Raw genomic sequence first — 19477 nt, 5'->3', positions numbered from 1 at the left:
CCTGAGAGAAGTATTCTACTTTAAAAAAATCATAGGAAATCTTCTGGAAACACATGCAGGAAGAAATTGGTAAAGTATCTACTCATATTCAGAACGTGCTCAACTATCAGGGTCTTGCTGCAAACAAAGCAATCGAATCTGTTGCGGATGCGGACATCGATGCTATAGAGCAAGATCTGAGGTGCTCTGCTGTGCTTATTTCCAACTAGTTAGATGGAGAAATGACTCAACAGTTAAATGTTGCTCTGGATCAGAATATGGGGTAAATCATGATGATTCAAGCACTCCAGTTTACGAAGCAAGTGAATTGTTCGCCAACTGTTACGAAAATCTAAACTTGCAAAGTAGTAGAGTTGGTAACAAACACACCTTCTTAATACGAGACACAAATGGACGAATCAAAACTATTACAAAATGTACAATATTGTGGATGTTGACACAAGGTCGGCAACAGTTGTCTTCCGATCGACTTCGTCGCTGCCAACAAAACACAGTGGACCACTCAACATTGCAAGGAAACAAAAGCGAACAAACCGGTAGTTTTGTTTCTACTGCAAACAGAAGAATACTAAGGTTGAACTCATTCAGTAAAAAAATTCGCAAAGTTCATTGATCAAGTGTATTTCACAAATATGTGAAGAAAAAAAAGTGTATTTCACTAATACAATAAATGAAATTTATTATAAGTACACTATCACAAATATTATTTATTTATTCATAACAACGTCAACGTGTTCGGTTAGAAAAGGTCTTGCTTGGTAACATTCGCTAGTTCCTTTTCCAGTTTGAAGCCAGCTTTGTTTTGGGCACGGTTTCCATGTTCTCTCAGTTGCTATCGATTCAATATTGTACAACTTTTACACTCCTTTCGCGGTGGCTTGTTCTGCAAGTAGTGCTTTAAACTATTAAATATCAGTCACGAAACATTTCGAACATGGGCGCCGTCACAGAAACACATTCCTCTACTTCCTATTAAAGGATCTTCAGTGCTTGGGTTGTCTCGCTGGAAATCAAGTACTCAGACAGGCGAATATTATCCATCTGAATTCTCTAAAATAAAATATGATAAACAGTTTATATAACACGCGATCAACAAAAGATTCCTGTAAAGTTCTCACTTGTGGGCAAATAATGTTTCGCTATATTTAAATTTATTGGAATATTCAAATGGTTAGATTCTTGGAGTGTTTTTAAGATATTTTTTGACGACCACATCATCCTGCATCAGGAAACCTTCTTGCAGGAGGATCTAGTAAATTGAAGACAACGTCGATAGACTGCAGGCAAATATATAGACTGGTTGCTCGGTTTTGTGGCGACTAAAATAATGATGATCGATGGTAACATCAAGTTCAGTCCATAAATCCTCCGATTCTTGGTCATATAGTCCACTGATAGCTGGAAAATTAGAGCCTTTTTCGCGCACTTGACTCACCAAGGAAATCACTAATTCTGCGGAATGAATTGATCAAAATCCACATTGATAATCTGATGCCAGTCCGACGAAAAAGTAGAAATGCAGTAGAAATATTTATCGTTGCCGATTATTTGATCCCGCACCGAATCGTAGTTATACATTGAACTGGCCTTCGTTCGTGCAAACAAAAAATCACAAACAGCACCGTAAAGCCTGTATTACACTCTTTGACCAAGCGTCAAATATTTGGCACTTTTTGACAGATAACAATTTGGTCAAAGATAATTGTTTGTCACTCTCCATTTTTAACATGGGGCAAACACGGGCAAACCACAACCATGATGCCAAATAAATTTTACCATTATGTCAGAAGGTCAAATATTTGACCATTAGACAAAGAGTGCTTAAGGTCGAACTCAAAACTCTGAAAAAACTTTTATACAACGGCAAATTGAAAAAAACACAGACTCGAAAAATTAGTCTGTAAAATTTGCACATTATTCGCGTTGAAAAAGATTATGAAGACTATTCGCACTTATGTGGGCTCTCATTTTTTTTTTATTCTCGCTTATTTTCCGTCGGTCTAGTTCCGCCACTGTTGTGGCCAATCACCGACGCCCAGGGAGGCGACTCCACACCCAGGACCCTAACTCACGACCCGTTTATTAACGGACCGGCGCCAACGGTTTTACCTTCTCATGCGATGGAAGGCGTGATCCCAGAGATTTTTCGCCTCAGAAAATCTCCCGGTGTCGGCTAAGATTGAATCTAGGCCAGTTGGGTTGGTTGTGAGTGGATCACGCCACCTCACAACCATCGACACCTATGTCGGCGGTGGGATTCGAACCCAGGCGTCGAGCGTGGTTGGCGGATACGTTACCAACCACACTAGGCCCCCGCGCGGGCTCTCATATGTAATCGTCAAAATATGCGTGATGACAAAAGCAAACATATTTCCTTCCTTCTTTTTCGCACACAAAAAACATACAAATATTCGCGTTGACGGTGTTGCTGATATTTGTTTGGTTTTTGCATGCGAAAAAGAAGGAAGGAAATATTTTTGCTCTTGTCATCACGCACATTTTGACAACTGCATATGAGAGTTCACGTAGGTGCGAACAGCCTTCAAAATCTCTTTCAACGCGAATAACCCGAATCAGCAACACCGTCAACGCGAATTCCTCATGTTACTAAAAACTTCGTTTGAGTCATGCATGCGTTACAGCAAGAAGATAGTAACACGCTATCAGAAAACGACGCATGTGCATGTTCTCTGTTTTGAGTGTAGTATTCGTTTCTCCCTCCCTGGTCATAAAGTGAGTTAGATATCACTCATTTTTGAAAAAGTGGAGGTACCCTAATATGAGTACTTTTACGGTTACTCACTAATGAGTAAGGGCGTCATACGTCAATAACTGGGTAGAATCTACTCTGCTTACGCAAACCAGAAATTACTGACTAAATAAATAAAATAAATTCAGAACAGTCTAAAACAGTCTGTCTTCATTGAATGCGGCAACCAACCGGTTCACAGTTGTTCGTGAATTGTGGCTCACATCTTTTGTACAGTACGCACGCTAGAAAATACGTCATGATTCGTCCCCAAACACTGCGAAGGATTTTAATTGTATCAATTGCATGTACTGAGCACTCTACATCAATACAAATGTTTCTGTTTATTATCACGGATAGAAGTCCGGCTTTAAACGGCATCGCAGAACATACAACATGCGGTTGTTCATTTTGAAGAGATGTTTTATATGTTTTCAAATCCTCTGCAATATTGATGTTGGGCTGAAATTATTATGGAATATTGTTATATGACGTCTGTAATGTAATCGATCAAGGAATTATTGATTTGATGACAGATCAGATACTTACTGCTAGCCAACGAATAAAGTGCGACACCAATTGTGCTTCGGAAACCGATAATATCACTGTTGAAAACTTCTGACATAGTCATATCCTCAGGGGTAAGTAAACATCATGGATAATAACTCAAAACTGAGTAAACATGATAATTATGAAAATTTGGGTAAATGTTACTCAATTATCCAGTCCCCGATAACTCACTTTTTGACATTTTGCATAAGAATACCAAATTGAGTACACGCTCACTTTAGGCTACTCAGCGGCTGAGTTGAATTTTAATCATTCTTTTCAGTTGTTCGAAGACGTCAAAAAATGAGTAGAATTGAATTGATCATGGCGGCAAATTTACTCAAAATTGAGTAACTAGTGCTTACGTGTTGGTTTTTTTTTTTTTTTTTGCAATTAAAAGCAAACCAAGCAAACCGTCTGAAAAAAAGAGCAAATAAAAATGTTTGAAATTAGTTGTTATCGGTAGGTAATTCATAATTTGAAATAATCGAATGCAACTAATGCCAATTTTTTTTTTCACCAGGACTCGATGGTTGGATATACGGCGAATAAAGTCAAAGATCTCCCAAGTCCCGGCGAACAAAGGTAAATTTCTTGAAATAAGCCTCTTTTGAAATAAAATTCATTTAAAATGCAAAATGTAATAATATCGAGTCAATAATGATATTTTTTCCGAAAATCCCTCATTGAAACTTAAAGTACTCATTTTTGAGTCGAAAATGAGTAACTTTTACGCATCGCGCATCAGGTATAATATGGGTAATATTTACTAAATTTTTATAACATTAGTAGTACTCAAAAATGAGTAAAACAACTTCTACTCAATTTTGAGTACACACGGTTTTAGCGAAACTGATTAGGTTTTGACTCAGTTTCGGGTTATCCAGAATGAGCGTGTAGATCCTAATCAGATTAGAGCTAAAACAAAGCAGCGCGTAGGTGGTAGCCCTTTTATTTGCTCGACAGTTTCCGATTTGCCGGCAATTTTTCCAGCCTTCGGTCGATTTTAACGAGTCATCTCGGGTTGGAAGACATGTGAAGACATTTCTAGAAAACCATTCCGAAACGTCCTATCTAACAATTGTACACGGTTAAATGAAGCTACCTAATTATGAGTACGAAAACTACCAGTTTTTGAGTTCGCCTAAGCGAAGCTCGATTTTGAGTAACTTTGATTTAGTGAAATTGGTAGAAAAAACTCACATGATGGATTAATACAGTATACTTATTTTTGAGTGAAATATTCTAGGTTGTATTCATTATGAAATTGGTAATTTCCTTCGATCCCTTCCATCAATAATTTTCGCGGCTCGAGGGGTTTTGTTTTACCTAATTTTGGATGAAAATTTTTCATCTGCCAGCGCTGTCAAGAAAGAGACAGTTGTGAAATCAGTGTTTTTTTTCTACGAGTGTTGAAAGCTCGGTTTTTTTGTGCAAAAAGGTTTGCAGTAGTATTTTGTTCGCTTTTAATATATTCAAAGTGAATATAGAATCTTCATCGGTGAGCGAAAGGTAAGGTTTGAGATTTTTAATTTTTCATATATATATTTCAATTTTTCATATATAATAAGTTCTGTTTCTTGCAGACCTCCTTTTGAGAGCATAACTAACCGCGCAGAAAGTGGTATCGCCTGCGGGGACACCGAACCGGAGAATGAACCAGAGTGGCACGGGCCGGAATTTAGTTTTTTGAAAATCTAGAGCGTCGAAGATCCCATCAAGAAAACTAACGGGCGCACCTCGTAATCGATTGTGTGATAAGTAACTTTCGGTGGTTGAAGGGAACATAAACAATAAAGTATTTCCTTTAGTGTTATGAGTTTTATTTAATTTTCAATTTTTCACTGCAGGATTTCTCAATGCTTAATTTGAGTAATTTGAGCTTAATTATGGGTAGTTTCATCGATCGTTGAGTAATTTTTACCCAATTTGCAGTTCATGCCAGGTTCCTTACTTCTACTACTCAGCACTATCGAATTGACTAAAAAGAACTTAATTTTGGGTTGAAATTTTTTTTTGTGGTTATATGTCATGACAAGCTACTTAGTTTTGGGTGAAGTTTACTCACTGATATGTTAAAACTACCCACTTTGCATTACCATTTATCTGTAAAACAATTTAGTTGTGGGTTAAATTGACGAACTTAATCGTTAAAACTACTTGTTTTTGTTAATAATCATGAACTGAAACATCCTGATATGCGTTGAAACTAGTCATTTTTGTATCTGTTTCATCTCATATGCTACCATTTTTTAGGTATATTTCGTTATCCAATTATAAGTATGATCATATAACTCAAAAGTAGGTACAGCCTTTCTACTCAGATTTTGAGTTTGTGCGCTTTAAGGGGATTTTGAGTGATTTCTACTTATCTATAGGTTTTTCCCGGTAAGCGTGTAAACGGTTCGAGTTAACTATTTTATCCACCCCTTTGGCATCACGCCATGTTTCAAGGGCTAACATCTCAACATATGTAAAAACGAGATAGCATATCACCGCTTCTTTTCATACATCTTCATCTTACTGCTGACAGCGGGCACAAATTAATTTGAGCCCAGGACATTAGTTCATTGTCATTCACTGTTACTCGGTATATATGACAAAAATGAGATTAGTTCGTAAAGTCCAAAATGTAGACTATCAAAAAACTATAACATGGTGACTAGGCACTATTTCGTCCTGACCGCTCTATGTTATAGATTATTTGGTAGTCTACTGTTTAGCGCTCTCGCTAATAGTTTACGCTTTTTACGTTATAGTTCATACTTTTTAAAAGAATTGTTTCTTATATTCCATAAAAACTATGACATAGAAATCTATCACGTCTGCCAGAGGAAACTATGCCACTGTGCATCGTGTGGCAGCACTTTTAGTCGAAATGTACAATGTCCCTAGTTTTTATGTTTAGTTTAATTATAACTATAACTAACTTTATAACTAATCTGTAGTTCGAAGCTAGAGATGTCAAGGTTGGAAGCGATTCAAGCATTGGTGTCGGATTTCGGTACCATATCAGCATATGTGCCTTCAGTTATTTCTACCTCAACAAAACGCAAAATGCTGTCAGCTTAGTCTGGGATGGTTTATTACGAGCCACGCCAAACACGTTTGGATCCCCAACACCCGGTTTCCTAAAAGTAGAAATTCAATGAGTGGCAATTACTACTTGTCACTCTTACACATTACCTTTAGGCGTACTAAAAGTATGTTTATACCACTACGCTTCATTAGAGTTTCCGATGGTCTTTTGCTCTCAGTATCTGAAACTGTGAACATATTAATAAAAGTTACTTGCATTCATATTATTAAAAAATACCTGATTCATTTTCACAACCGTGAATACCGTGAATAATATCCGAACGTTCTGTACGATTCGCGAGAACGAGTCAGTAGACCGTATGTCTCCAGGACACTTATAAGATTATCGAATACATGCTCGGTGGAAGATGTCTGCGTGGTTTACTGTATGGTGCTTTTGGAATCTTTCGGTTAATCACTGGAGGTCTGCAAGGTTAATGGACAATATATTTAATGAAAAAAAAACTATTTCAGTGCAATTCAAAATAAATAAACCTGAATAAGATCACAGCAATTTTTTTGACGTAGGACTACGTCTAACCGCACTATATCGAGATACATTCTGCGGAAACTAAAACCAAGGTGTAACGTTGGAATGAAAGATTTCAAACGGTAATACTGATGTAACCACATGATGGATTACAATAATCAATATGTCGTTGGATTGATAAAATGATGCACAATTTTGTGATTCCTCAGTTATCATTATCATTTCATTGTTAAACAGTGAAAATTTCATAAAAATTTCAAGGTCGAATTTTCATGAACAATGTACCAATCACATGCGAGTACGCCTGGCACAGACTTCATGAGTAGACACCAACTGCCTGCTGTGATATCCTGTATAGCAGTGGCAAAAAAAAATTGACAGAATCTCCCCGTCCCAATAGGTCAACTAATGTTAGCTTCCATGAGCCTAGACTATTTTGATGTCTTGAAAGTGAAGCTTTTTCGGAAAGTTCGTAACCACCTCCACTATCAGACAGTTTTACGTTCTGCTGTTAGAATGTTATTAAAACTGATGTCTTGAAGGAGAACATGCTGGCACAGGCAACAGTACTGCACCGAGCAATGTATGAAAAGAGCGCTGGTCACTCATCGTCTATCAGTACAGTATAACTCGATATTTATTTGTATGCAGCCAAGCCAAGTGGAGACTACATTGCCGCTGTCGACGTACAGTGGGGCGTGTTGGGTTAACGCGCAGGTATCGTTTTGCGATCTGGAACACAATCGAATTGCCGTTTGAATTGTCTTCTTCTTCTTCTTCTTGTTTCGTATAGTAGCAAATATCAGAATTCAATATGATTATTCGGGTGCCGCAAAATATGCTGGCCACCAGGGACAACAAAATTCTGTACGTGTCGGTGGAAGTAGATAGCAGGGTATATAAATTAGGTTCGTTGTACAGATAAAATGCGTCCATTTCAAATTTTCTGTGAATATATATTTTTGTTTATAAACTGTAATTCTTTCTCGTTATTTTTTCCACGAACTCTCTTTGCCGCTTGGTGATCGGAGAGTGAGCCATCTTTCACAAGACAAATAAATATTGTTTAATTTCTACTAAATCGTACTCAATTTAGGTCTGTATAGAAGCTTTCATTTTTGCGTATTGAAGAAAATTGACTGTATCAGAACGAATGGTATTCATCAATATCGAAGAGAATATAAAACAAATAATCAAAATACAGACCCTATTCGATTTTGCCAAACACGACACGGCAGAATTTTTCTGTTGTCAAGATTGAACCATGCCAAAAATGAACGGTTCTCTTTTCATGACTTTTTTCATAGATATTTCTACCAATGAACTAGTTTTAGTTCCAAGTCGTTTGAGGTGTCGCTTTATGAATTAAGGCTGACGACCTAGATACTTGATATTACTACCCGAGTAATTAGAGGCTTAGTACTGCTTAGATCATGATCATTATATTACCGGCACATGTTGCGGTCATATTCCAGGAACCGTTTTACCGATTCCGGTCATCCGCTTCGGCAACATAAAGAGCCAAAATACCCTTCTTTTGGAGGATGTTGAGCTTGAATTGGTTGAAATAATCAAGAAAACTAAGAAATGTGATTTGACATAATCGCTCGTTTTTGGCACATGTGTGCCAAAATCGAACCGTGCCAAAATTTAAACGAGCTCAAATCAAACAGAGCCTCAAAGGGAAGTATAAAACTATCATAGTCCTACGTCAACTATGCGGTCGTGTCTTGGATACCACCCTCCTACTGTTTTTTAAAGTATCGATATAAATAAGAGAGTTTTTTAATTTAACAGAAAAGATTGAGAAATATATAACTCCGAAAAGATAATCATAAATATTTTGATATAAAATAAGATTATGACATAGAAATGGTTGATAAAAATAAACGGATTGTATTGAGGGATTTCATGCAAACTTGTCTATGCAGTTGATTTTAACAATTTTAAACTTACCATTACTCCGTAAAGCTTGAGGCATACTGATTCCAACGTTCTGCAGACAGAGATCGTGGTTGTTCATAATTTTTGTCGTAATTTTGTAAAACTTATTTGTCAACATTGGTTGGTTGTTTAGTTTGGTCTGTGATCCAAGATGAAGCCTGGAGAAAAAAATTGGTTTATTCTTCCGTTTGGTACAAGCATAGTAGTTTAATAATCCCACTTACGTTGGAATGATATAGCACGAACTGATGACCGATATTTTCTCCTAACAGTCACGATGCGGATTGAAGTGTTCGAATACTCGCTGAATGTTCAGTTTTTCGCGTAGCGAAAGAATGGCCTTGGTTCGGTCCGAACCCATTTGCACTTCCAAGCGGAAAATATGTACGTTAACATTCTCAATAAACTGATAGCGTTCTCCACTAAATAGTATACGGTAGCATTTATTGGGCTCTAGTATGAATTCTTCTATTGGCTTCGGCTGTACCTGTCCAGCTTCGCTTTCCTCTAACACATATTCACCATACTGAGTTGCTGGCACTCGACTCGAACTTGACTTCAGATCTGTTAACAAAACGGAAAAGTTTTCCAACTTCAAAGAAACTTCTACGACAGAACGAACGTACAGTTGGAGATGCAGTTTTTCGTCGTTCCTCAACTGTCGTTTATCGAAACTTATTTTGCATTCTATAAGGTCGTGCAACCGATCAAGGTCAAGTTTTATGGGATTATTGAAAGAGGACAATGCGGTTTGACTACTCGACAACGAGACACGTTGTGGAATGCTTTGCAGAGGTTTTCCATTAGCAGAATGCGATCAGTTTTTTCCATTTCAATTTGCGGCGATAACGCCTCAATGCTGCATGCCACAAAATCGGGCATCGGGATGCGGAAAGATATGCAGACCGCGATGTTTTCAACAGAACTTCGGCGAATATCGTGTACCATTCGTTCACCCGTCAGACAGCATGAGCGAGTAGAGCGTAAGCGCTTTCGAGTGATCTCCACTTGTCAGATATTTCTCAGCCATATCGATTGCCTGCGTCTTATAAAAGCGTAGACATTTGTAAACTTTATACTGAGCCATAGCCTGTCCTAGTAGAGTGATGATAGATGCCGAATGTTTGTGGGTTTTCTCTATCTCGTGTACCAGGTAGATAACTTGTTGCTTGGTGACAGGTTCACCTGTTTTCGTGACTCGTTACCGAAAAAGTGACTGTACAGCATCACGTTAGAATTTGTGGAAGAAGCCTGCAGGTGTGAATCAACAAATTATTAAAGAAATAATTTCAGTACTCAACCATCTGCTAACTTACCTGCCCAGCGCCACCGGTTTGAGTCTCGCTCGGGGGTCAGTGCGGAACATTGAAAAACGCCTCCTTGTGCTTGCCTACATATCAGCCAGACGTAGTGCTCGAAGAGCAGCTTCTTGGAACTAGTTCGGTTGCGATATTTGACGACGTGGTTCTTGAAGCTATTGAATCTCCTTTGAGTTTGAAAAATAGGCGACAAATTTTGAAGCTCATGAAACCAGCTATGGGTTTGACTTCGAGGCAGTTGGTGTCTACTGTCTACTAGAGATGCACCGAATATCAGCAAAAAATGGATTTTGCCGAATATTCGGCTCACCGAATAGTATGTTACATTAGAAATAATATAAAAGTGCAGTGCATAAAGTTATTTGAGCGGGGGTAAACGAGAACTGAGGATATGACTCAGGTTCATAGAGGAATTTACCACATTCAGACGGAACACGAACCGCAAACTCCACTCATGGTTCATGTCCCGTCTGGATGAGGTATATTTTTTTTTTGAGCCAAATTCACATTTTCAGTTCTCGTTCTTTCTACGCATTGCATAAAATTGCATGCACTGCATACTTTGCAAAAGCACTTAAAATGTAATCGTAACACAAAATTTGCAATTATGCTCACGAACCATAATCTCAAGAAGATTTATTTTTTATTGACAAGTTTTTATTGACAAAATTAGGTGCGCCACGGATCAAGGTACTCCATTCAATAAGCGCAAAATTAATTATTTCGAACAATTTTCAATTATTTTCTTACATGAACAGTCAAAAAGCGAAAATAACAATTTAAACATCAAACATAACCATTTGGTTATTTAGTTATTATACGATCAACAATGTGTTCAACCGAATATTCGTCTCACCGAATTTGCTTCATTATTTGATCACAGTAAGACTGAGCATGTTCCAGGGAGGCGGATTGCAGTCTTAGTATGCGATTCATTATATGATCGTTGTGAGGAAGCACGAAGAGCATTTTTGCGGTAATCTCACCGGTGCTGGTCAAGTGGGATGCCCTCTCGGAAGCAACAAAATCATCTCCTTGAGGTATGCTAGCACCTTTTTGAATTAAAACTACCGCTAGCCGTATATAGTTTCTCTACGCCTGAATAATCGAAGCACACTGCACCTGCTTCTCACATCCCTGTAGATCGTTCCATTCTTGATCCCGAACCAGGACTACGACTGCAGGCAAAACATGAAAATGTTTCAGCATTCAGTTTTGTTTTAAGATTCCTTTTTGGTAATACCATTCGTAGGATTGGTGTTTTGGTTTTGATACAGCAAATTTATAACTGGGTGGAAGAAGCTTAAGTTCTATAGATTCGCTAGAATTAAAAAAAAAACAAAAACAACTAATTTTATAGTAACCGCTCTTAAGAATCTAGGTACCTTTCTGGCTTTCCAGATCCCAGATCGCTTGTGAATAGTGCTCCGCTGCACATCCAAGCCGGATAGCCCAAATAGTGGCTGAGCGGTGGTTACCAGCTCTGATGGTTGAACGCTGGCAGCCGTCATTCTCCTGCACTACTCGGGCCTTGTTCGAACAATTTCGTTAAATCCCGGCACGGTTCCTTATCAGTAGGTTTCGTTACCAGCCTTGCCCGAAAGCAAAAGATTTCACTTCTGTTTTTCCATTTGTTTTTTCACTCACAAACATCGGCGCTTTCGCTGTGGGCCTGGTAAACCGAAGTTGCCTAATCTTATGCCCACAGCAGGGATTATATTTTGTCTAATGACAGACACTAAGAAATGACTGATAAGGAGAAAATTGTTCTCGATTTCGAGCAACTGCGAGATGATGCAAAATTTTTGCAGACAACGTTTTGACAGTTTCAGATTACGGTGTCAGAATATATTGCAGCTCGAAAAATATTACACGTTTGTTCGCATGACTACATGATTAGGTAAATTTAACCGGTAAACTAGTTCTATTGCAAATATCGATAGTTTTGATCACCAGATAAAACATGGTCGCTATGGCCACGGCGATTGGGTTTTTTTGACAATGTAAATGGTTACTGGTTTTAACTGTCATGGTATTTTCAACTATGAACTATTTCAAGGTGACAATTATTATGGTAATAACTACAAAATTCTGTGATTGTTGCGATAACCATGGGTGTAAGGTCAATACTAACATTTTATTTTTCTCTGTGTAGGCATTTATAATTTAGATATTTAAGATAACAAAAGACACACGAATTTCAATTTGTGGGAGCCCGGGTACCCTCGTCGGATACATAAAGGTGCTTTTTCATCATGCACAGGCTAATTCCACTTTGAACAAAGAAACATCCACAACCTGCATGCGAACCCGTTGCAATAGGCAAAGATGGTGTGTAAATTCGATATCTTGGAAATTAGAAAAAAAAACGCTATTAATAATTCTTTTAACCATCTAAGATATCTTGTGTTGTTACACTGTTATTAAATGCCACGATTACTTCAAGTGTTTTTGCACTTGACTCGATTCGTCCCGTCACACTGCAAATTGAAGTGATTTAGTGTTGATTTCACAATGATTAACACTTTCTAATGAAATGATCTTGCGTTGAAAACTGTTCAATGGAAATCACCATCATATTATAATGAATATCTCTTGAATTTGCACCACTGTTCAAATCAATTGAATTACAGCTGCGATTCCAATTGACAAACGTCAAAAACATAAAACGGAACAAAAATAGTCGCGATGGCGGAAGGCGCAAGCAGCACATTTTCCCCGGAGATAAAAAATTTGTTTGGAAGTAAGTTCTATTGAATCTTTGATATTAATAAAATAATAATAAAACAACTCTTTTACAGATCCTGAATTCGAATACACCGCCACAGCGACAGTGGTCATTTTGTATTCAAATTGAAAACCTAGAATAAAATAAAATTGAAAAATCTAAAATAAACAGAAACCTTTTATATTTATTGTGATTAGCAGATAATATCCAAATGACCAACATTTTGTATCTCAAACATAAGAATACCAAAAAAGATGAACATAACAACAGAAAATCAAGTGATTTGCTGTTGATTTCACCGTTCTTTGCATTAACATGTTTCGAAGGATTTTCTTTTCACTTTGAAATGTTCGGCAAGTAGTGCGAATTCAACAGCAAATCACTTCACTTCGACGTGAAATTTTTTCACAGTGTAGGAGGTGCAGCTACCACATAAATAAGGGGCCGTTAAATAATTACGTAAGCAAATAGGGGGGAGGGGGGTATGCAATTTTCTTACGCTATCTTACAGGGGAGGAAGGGGGGTGAATTAAATAGCTTACGTAAGAAAAACATTGTTAATGGAGCTGTTCAAAAAATCATGTTCATGAAAGTGTGGACGATAAAATTCATAAAAAAAATTACGGAAGGACGATTAACTCGAATTAAGGACAGAAGAGGAAACGAAGTATTGTGCTTGCTTCAGGATGATAAAACTATAATAAAAATCTATATATAGTATATATAGTAAGATCTTACTAGGGGGGAGGGGGGATTGAAAAAGTGGAAAAATATGCTTACGTAATTATTGAACGGCCCCTAATGCATGTATGAAACATGTGCGATAGCATGATTGAAAATCAAGAGTTTGATTTTTAGCACAAGATATAGCGACTTTTATCCTAATAAAAAGTTATGTATACAAAATATGTTAAGCGGAAACACGAATCTAACAATCGTGAATCATTTACTGGTTATTTCGTAAAATTACACCGATACTCAGAGGAAATACTTCCGGAAACGCCTTTATGTACAGTGGGGTCTGTTTTTACGCGGATGATTGTACCACGTTTAAAATATTAGATTTGATTTTTTATTTATTAAATCGCGTAAAAACAATCGCGTTTATAAAAACGCATTAAATAAATCATGTTACGCAGTTGCGAGAAAAGTTTCTCAGTAGAGACTTCAAATTTTACGCGAAGAGAATTTATATTAAATAAAACCGCTTAAATTTAAAAAAATGCATAAAAAACTTTAATTTTGAATAGCATCTTTCGATATAAAGTGAATCATTACTCATCTGGCGAAGAAAAATATACAGACAGTTTTAGGAAAATTCAACGGTGTCTAAAAAAATAAACTCAATTAATATCGAAATTATTGCGCACTAATCTCGTAAAAAAACTTATATTTCACTACAAATTTAGCGCCTTTCGAAGGCCAGGTTTTTGTCAGAGCTTTGAGAGACAATTTAGAAACAAATGAAAATGGCTCAGATAACCGCACAACGTAAGTAGTTTTAACAATTCAACGGTACAGAGAGGGTTCATTATCTTGTTCAAATGCTTACGTAATTACAGTTTCCGAATGCGCGCTGAAGCTTCCAATCATGATTCATTTAGAAGTCGATAGTTGTTAGTCGATTCATCGTTCCTAAAAATATTAAATAACTTTTAATAGAGCAACAACCAGAAAAGTCTTAGATAGAGGTTAATATAAAAATACAACCAGGCTTTTTACGCGGGGGATACGTACCTAGTAAAAAATCGCGTTGATTCGGAAATTCGCGTAAAAGCCGCGTTTATTAAAAAAAAACCGCGTAAAAAGCTACGTAAAAACCACACAAAAAGCCTGACTGTATTTATGTTTACTAATTGACGCAAAAAACGATGCGAGGAACATTACGTTATGCATATCTGCATCTATTTTATAAAAAGACATCCAGGTCTGTAGTGCAAAAATTCCTCTGCATCTATTTTATGAAAACACATCCAGGTCTGTAGTGCAAAATTCCTAACAAGCGGCTTCATCAGGTGTCTTATCGTTATTCAAAATCTCACAACTAGAAATTACCATCTTGTTAAAATGAGAGCTTGATTTAAACCATACTTTAAATGTCACTAAAAAAAATTGAGTATTGTCAAAGTTTTTCGTATGCAGAAAAAAAAACATGGAATTATATTATTCAGTTTTTTACGCGGTTTTAGTTACCGCGTTTTTTACGCGAATTTTTAAATTACGTGGATTTTCGAACTAACGCGTTTACGCGAGTTTTTGAACATACGCGTTTTTTTGCTAACGTTATTTATTGGTTTTGTTTTACGCTGGTTTTCGTGCTTTTTTCACTTGGATTTTTTAATAAACGCGGTTTTCTTTACTATGCTTTTTTATATCAACACATTTTTTACGCGAATTTTCAAACGCGGTTTTTTTACGCGAATTTTCGAATTACCGCGTTTCTTACTGACTGTAAAGGTTCAGTGTTTCTGCTAGGAATACTCACTTGAACATCCTTCGAATTCGTGGTGACGGAGGTTGCTGTGCTTTGTTTGACTCTCGCCGCAGTGCTGTCCTCACATCTAAAAATTCCTCCTCAAAACAGTTGATAGAGCACACGTTGCTCTAGGCTTGAAGAATGGTCGCTAATTTATTCGCAGAGCGTCTCACTGACTCGCTCTAGCATTGAATAACATGCAAGTTATGTAATGACGATAATCTGTAAGTTAAAAAAAATACTGGTGAATGCATGTTTTTTTCCACAAGGGGGGGTTTCATATTTTCCTCACATTCTCAGAATTTACACATCCAAGAAATAATTTCTACAAATCTACATTCTACGAACCTTAAACGCCACATTTTTTGTGTAAAAGGCGTAGTATTATTGAACAAACATTTTTACTCATACTAACCTGTTCGTAAAGCAGGTATTAGACGAAGCAAATATTTGCTATTTTTGGTACGATTTTTATTTGCACAAAATTAAATCTGTGTTGAGAAATAGCAAATATTTGTACGGTACCTGCTTAAGTCTTGCGATTCTAGACGACTCAATAAATTTAGGCTATTTCTGTCTTTGAGAGTTGCCTGTTCAGTGTATAATAAAAACTTAGTAGCAAAATCTTCCCAGGTATCAAAAAAGCACGATGATCTATCCACGTCATCAACAATATTGACAAAAAAAGCATCAATCTGAAGAAAAGCAAATGAACAACACATAAATGTGGAAACAGAATTGTAATTATCAAAAATTGTAAAAAAATGGTAGAACTCTTAAAAAAAACACGGTTCAAAAATAACAGTAGCTATCCTGAAAAAAAAATTGCGTGTAAAAACCGACTTTAAACTTTGAGCACATAAACACACGAGGTACTTTTCTCAACAATTTTGTATTATGGAATGTATCAGAAAACATATTGTTGCTAAAAAGCAACAAGAATTACACACACATTATATTCTTGGCTAAGCGGGGGCCTAGTGTGGTTGGTAACGTCTCCGCCAACCACGCTCGACGCCTGGGTTCGAATCCCACCGCCGACATAGGTGTGATCCACTCACAACCAACCCAAACTGGTCTAGATTCAATCCTAGCCGACACCGGCTAGGATTGAATCTAGACCAGGCAAAAAATCTCTGGGATCACGCCTTCCATCGCATGAGGAAGTAAAGCCGTTGGCGCCGGTCCGTTAATAAACGGGTCGTGAGTTAGGGCCCTGGGTGTGGAGTCGCCTCCCTGGGCGTCGGTGATTGGCCACAATAGTGGCGGAACTAGACCGACGGAAAATAAGCGAGAATAAAAAAAATATATTCTTGGCTATTGCTTAATCACCTCAGTTCGACTGGGACACTTGACTGTGAGAACACCTTGTATACCTTACAAAGAATGTTTCATTCCAGCGGCGCAAAACTTCCTCACGGGGCGCTGTGTTATTTCGAAGCCAGTTTTTATCCGAATCGTAACAGGCAGTGTCTGCGAAAAATGGGATTTTTTTCAAAAAAAAAAAATATTAATATTGTTTCGTACAGTCAATAATCAACCCAATTGTGGACAATAAACATGATACACATAATCATAATCATTATATAGCAATTTAGATCAACTCTGTTAGGATCAACTAAAGCCGACCGACAAACGCAAACATAATCACAAAATTCTCTTTTCATTTGATACCAAGAACTTACCCGATACTTCGTTTAAATAATTTAAATCCGTTGAAACCTTTAAATTTTTTCACTTGCTCTTCACTTTAAATCAAAAACTCTGCACTAAATGGCACAGAACGAAAAATAACAATTCCACGCAATTACCAAGTTGCCTTTTTGTTTTGTTTTCGTGTCAGGATCAGAAAAAAATGGGCTGCTCGATAAATATTACACTGTCGTTCGGTTGAACCTATAAATGGGTAAATTTAACTCGTAAACTAGTTGTAATGAAAATATCGATAGTTCTGATCACCAGTTAAAACATGGTCGCTCTGATTGGTACAAGTGAGTCGTTTTGACAATGCAAATTGTTACTGCTCACTGTCATAGTATTTTTAACTATAAATTAATTCAAGGCGACAATTATTATGGTAATAGGTACGATATTTGTTCATTGTTAAATTGACCATAGGTGTAAGGTTAATAATAACAGTTTATTTTTCTCTGTGTAGGGATGCCAAAGGCTGGATGTTATCGCATAGCAGAGCTTGAAATCTATATACTTTATTTTTTGGAAAATCGATTTTTGATTACCAAAAACGTTGAAAATTGTTTGATCAAAACGTCCAATTTGAATTAGAATAATATCGCACAACTCTATTATAGGACCTTTTGCTTGTTTACTAGTGATGGGAACTATCATTGAAAATTAATGCTGACAACTATCAGTAATTTCTAACTCGTTTCTGATTACTATCAGTAATTTGCATTCAAGTTTTAGGCAAATTATCAACGCTAAATTTGTTGTTAGCGTTGCTTCATTCAGGCTCGTTATTGTTTTCCGTTGCTTCCGTTGACGGTATTGCATATGTTTGGTGACTAAGGTTTACATTAGAGAAATCTAATCCAATCTGTATCGTTCATTTTGATAAAAATTAGTCAATCGCCAAAAATTGTTTTATTTCGCTTTCACACACAAGAGCTCTCGAATGCCGCAAAGAGCGCTTCCATCTCACACAAGACATTTTCTAGTCCCCACTCAGAATTTTTTCACAGAAAGGTTGTATTCTTCATAGGTCCATTTAATACTTCTTTTCAAGCTGTGGAGAGAAGCTTTTCAGTAGGGTAGATGGTCCAGTAATGGAGGGTGTAAGCACCAGTGTTTTTTAAAAACGAGATTACCAATATTCATATCGCAAATATTAAACCCATTTCACTTTGGTGTGATAGAAAATATCATAAACTGTCATGTGAAATTACAGTTCGTATATGTTTTTAACAATTATGTTTGAAAAATGAATAATTGTAAACCAATCTTATGTTCCAGTTATGGAGGCAATGTTCCTATAATAGTGGAAACTGTGCCAGTAATAGTGATAGTTGATTTTTTCATAGACTGCAGCAAATAAATCACGATTTAGTTGTTTTCATACCCTAAGGTAGCATTCTAAACCTCTTCCTCCAACGTGGGTAATCGTCTAGCATATGGGCTCTCATATGTAATTGTCAAAATGTGCGTGATGACAAAAGCAAACATATTTCCTTCCTTCCATTTCGCACGCAAAAACCAAACAAATATCAGCAACACCGTCAACGCGTTTTCCTGATGTTACTAAAAACTTCGTTTGAGTCATGCATGCGTTACAGCAAGAAGATAGTTACACACTATCAGAAAACGACGCATGTGCGTGTTCTCTGTTTTGAGTGTAGTATTCGTTTCTCCCTTCCAGGTAACTACCACTGGTGTAAGGTGAAATAGAAACTTACCTATAATATCGAAATGTAAGAATAACGGTAACTGGACTGTATTGTGTGAACCAGAGCCAGATTTACACACGGAAGTAGTTCGCGCACCACAGTTTGTTTATATCTGCTGAGTTTAAACCTAACCTCAAATGTTAGCTGGAGCACTACCACTATTACTGGAACAGGGATACTAAAAATGTTCCTATAGTAGAGTTTCAATTTATTCAGTATTTTGATGATTATTTGTGATTTTTTCAATTGATTATGGTAAGAAAAATAGTTAAGAACAGTTCTACAATGACTGTTGCCACATAAATCGTGTTTACATTGATATTTCAAGCTACGAAATTTCACTGTTGCGTTAAAAATTTCGTAAGAAACTTGCTGGTTTATCCACCCTTGAGTGAATTAAAAAATACAAAGTGTTTGAATAAGATTTCAAACCAACATTGTTTACCAGATCGTAGACATATTTCCACAAAATCTAAAGAAATATCTGATAATATATATTATACATTTAGTTGAAAACTGGAGTTGTCAACCAGCGACAATCGATTTTTTCTCATGCAGTACATTATACCTAACATCGGAAGTAGTGCGCTGTATAGCGCATTTGATTTGCTATACAGCGCACTATTTCCGACGTTAAGTATAATGTACGGTATGCGAGAAAAATCGAATGTCGCTAGTCTAAAAATTAGACTTTCTACTCGGGCGACAATAATTATCACGGAAAATTCCTTAATAACGCT

The 19477-nt window shown here is 36.9% G+C and overlaps 1 long non-coding RNA gene and 1 pseudogene across 1 annotated transcript; both read right to left on the bottom strand.

The window, feature by feature from the left end:
* Positions 1-5150: 5150 nt before the first annotated feature.
* On the bottom strand, positions 5151-11640 carry LOC129733778 (trafficking protein particle complex subunit 11-like; annotated as a pseudogene).
* A 2592-nt stretch (positions 11641-14232) lies between these two features.
* LOC129733779 (uncharacterized) lies at positions 14233-17154 on the bottom strand. The gene is made up of 4 exons (XR_008729701.1): positions 17019-17154; positions 16666-16806; positions 15343-15555; positions 14233-14492 (listed from the first exon to the last, which is right to left on the bottom strand). It is a non-coding gene; the product is annotated as an uncharacterized LOC129733779 (long non-coding RNA).
* Between the last annotated feature and the right edge of the window lie 2323 nt (positions 17155-19477).

This window comes from Wyeomyia smithii, unplaced genomic scaffold (assembly GCF_029784165.1).
Source record: "Wyeomyia smithii strain HCP4-BCI-WySm-NY-G18 unplaced genomic scaffold, ASM2978416v1 HiC_scaffold_64, whole genome shotgun sequence".
Classification (NCBI taxonomy): Eukaryota; Metazoa; Arthropoda; class Insecta; order Diptera; family Culicidae; genus Wyeomyia; species Wyeomyia smithii.
This window is presented reverse-complemented; position numbering and strand designations above follow the sequence as displayed.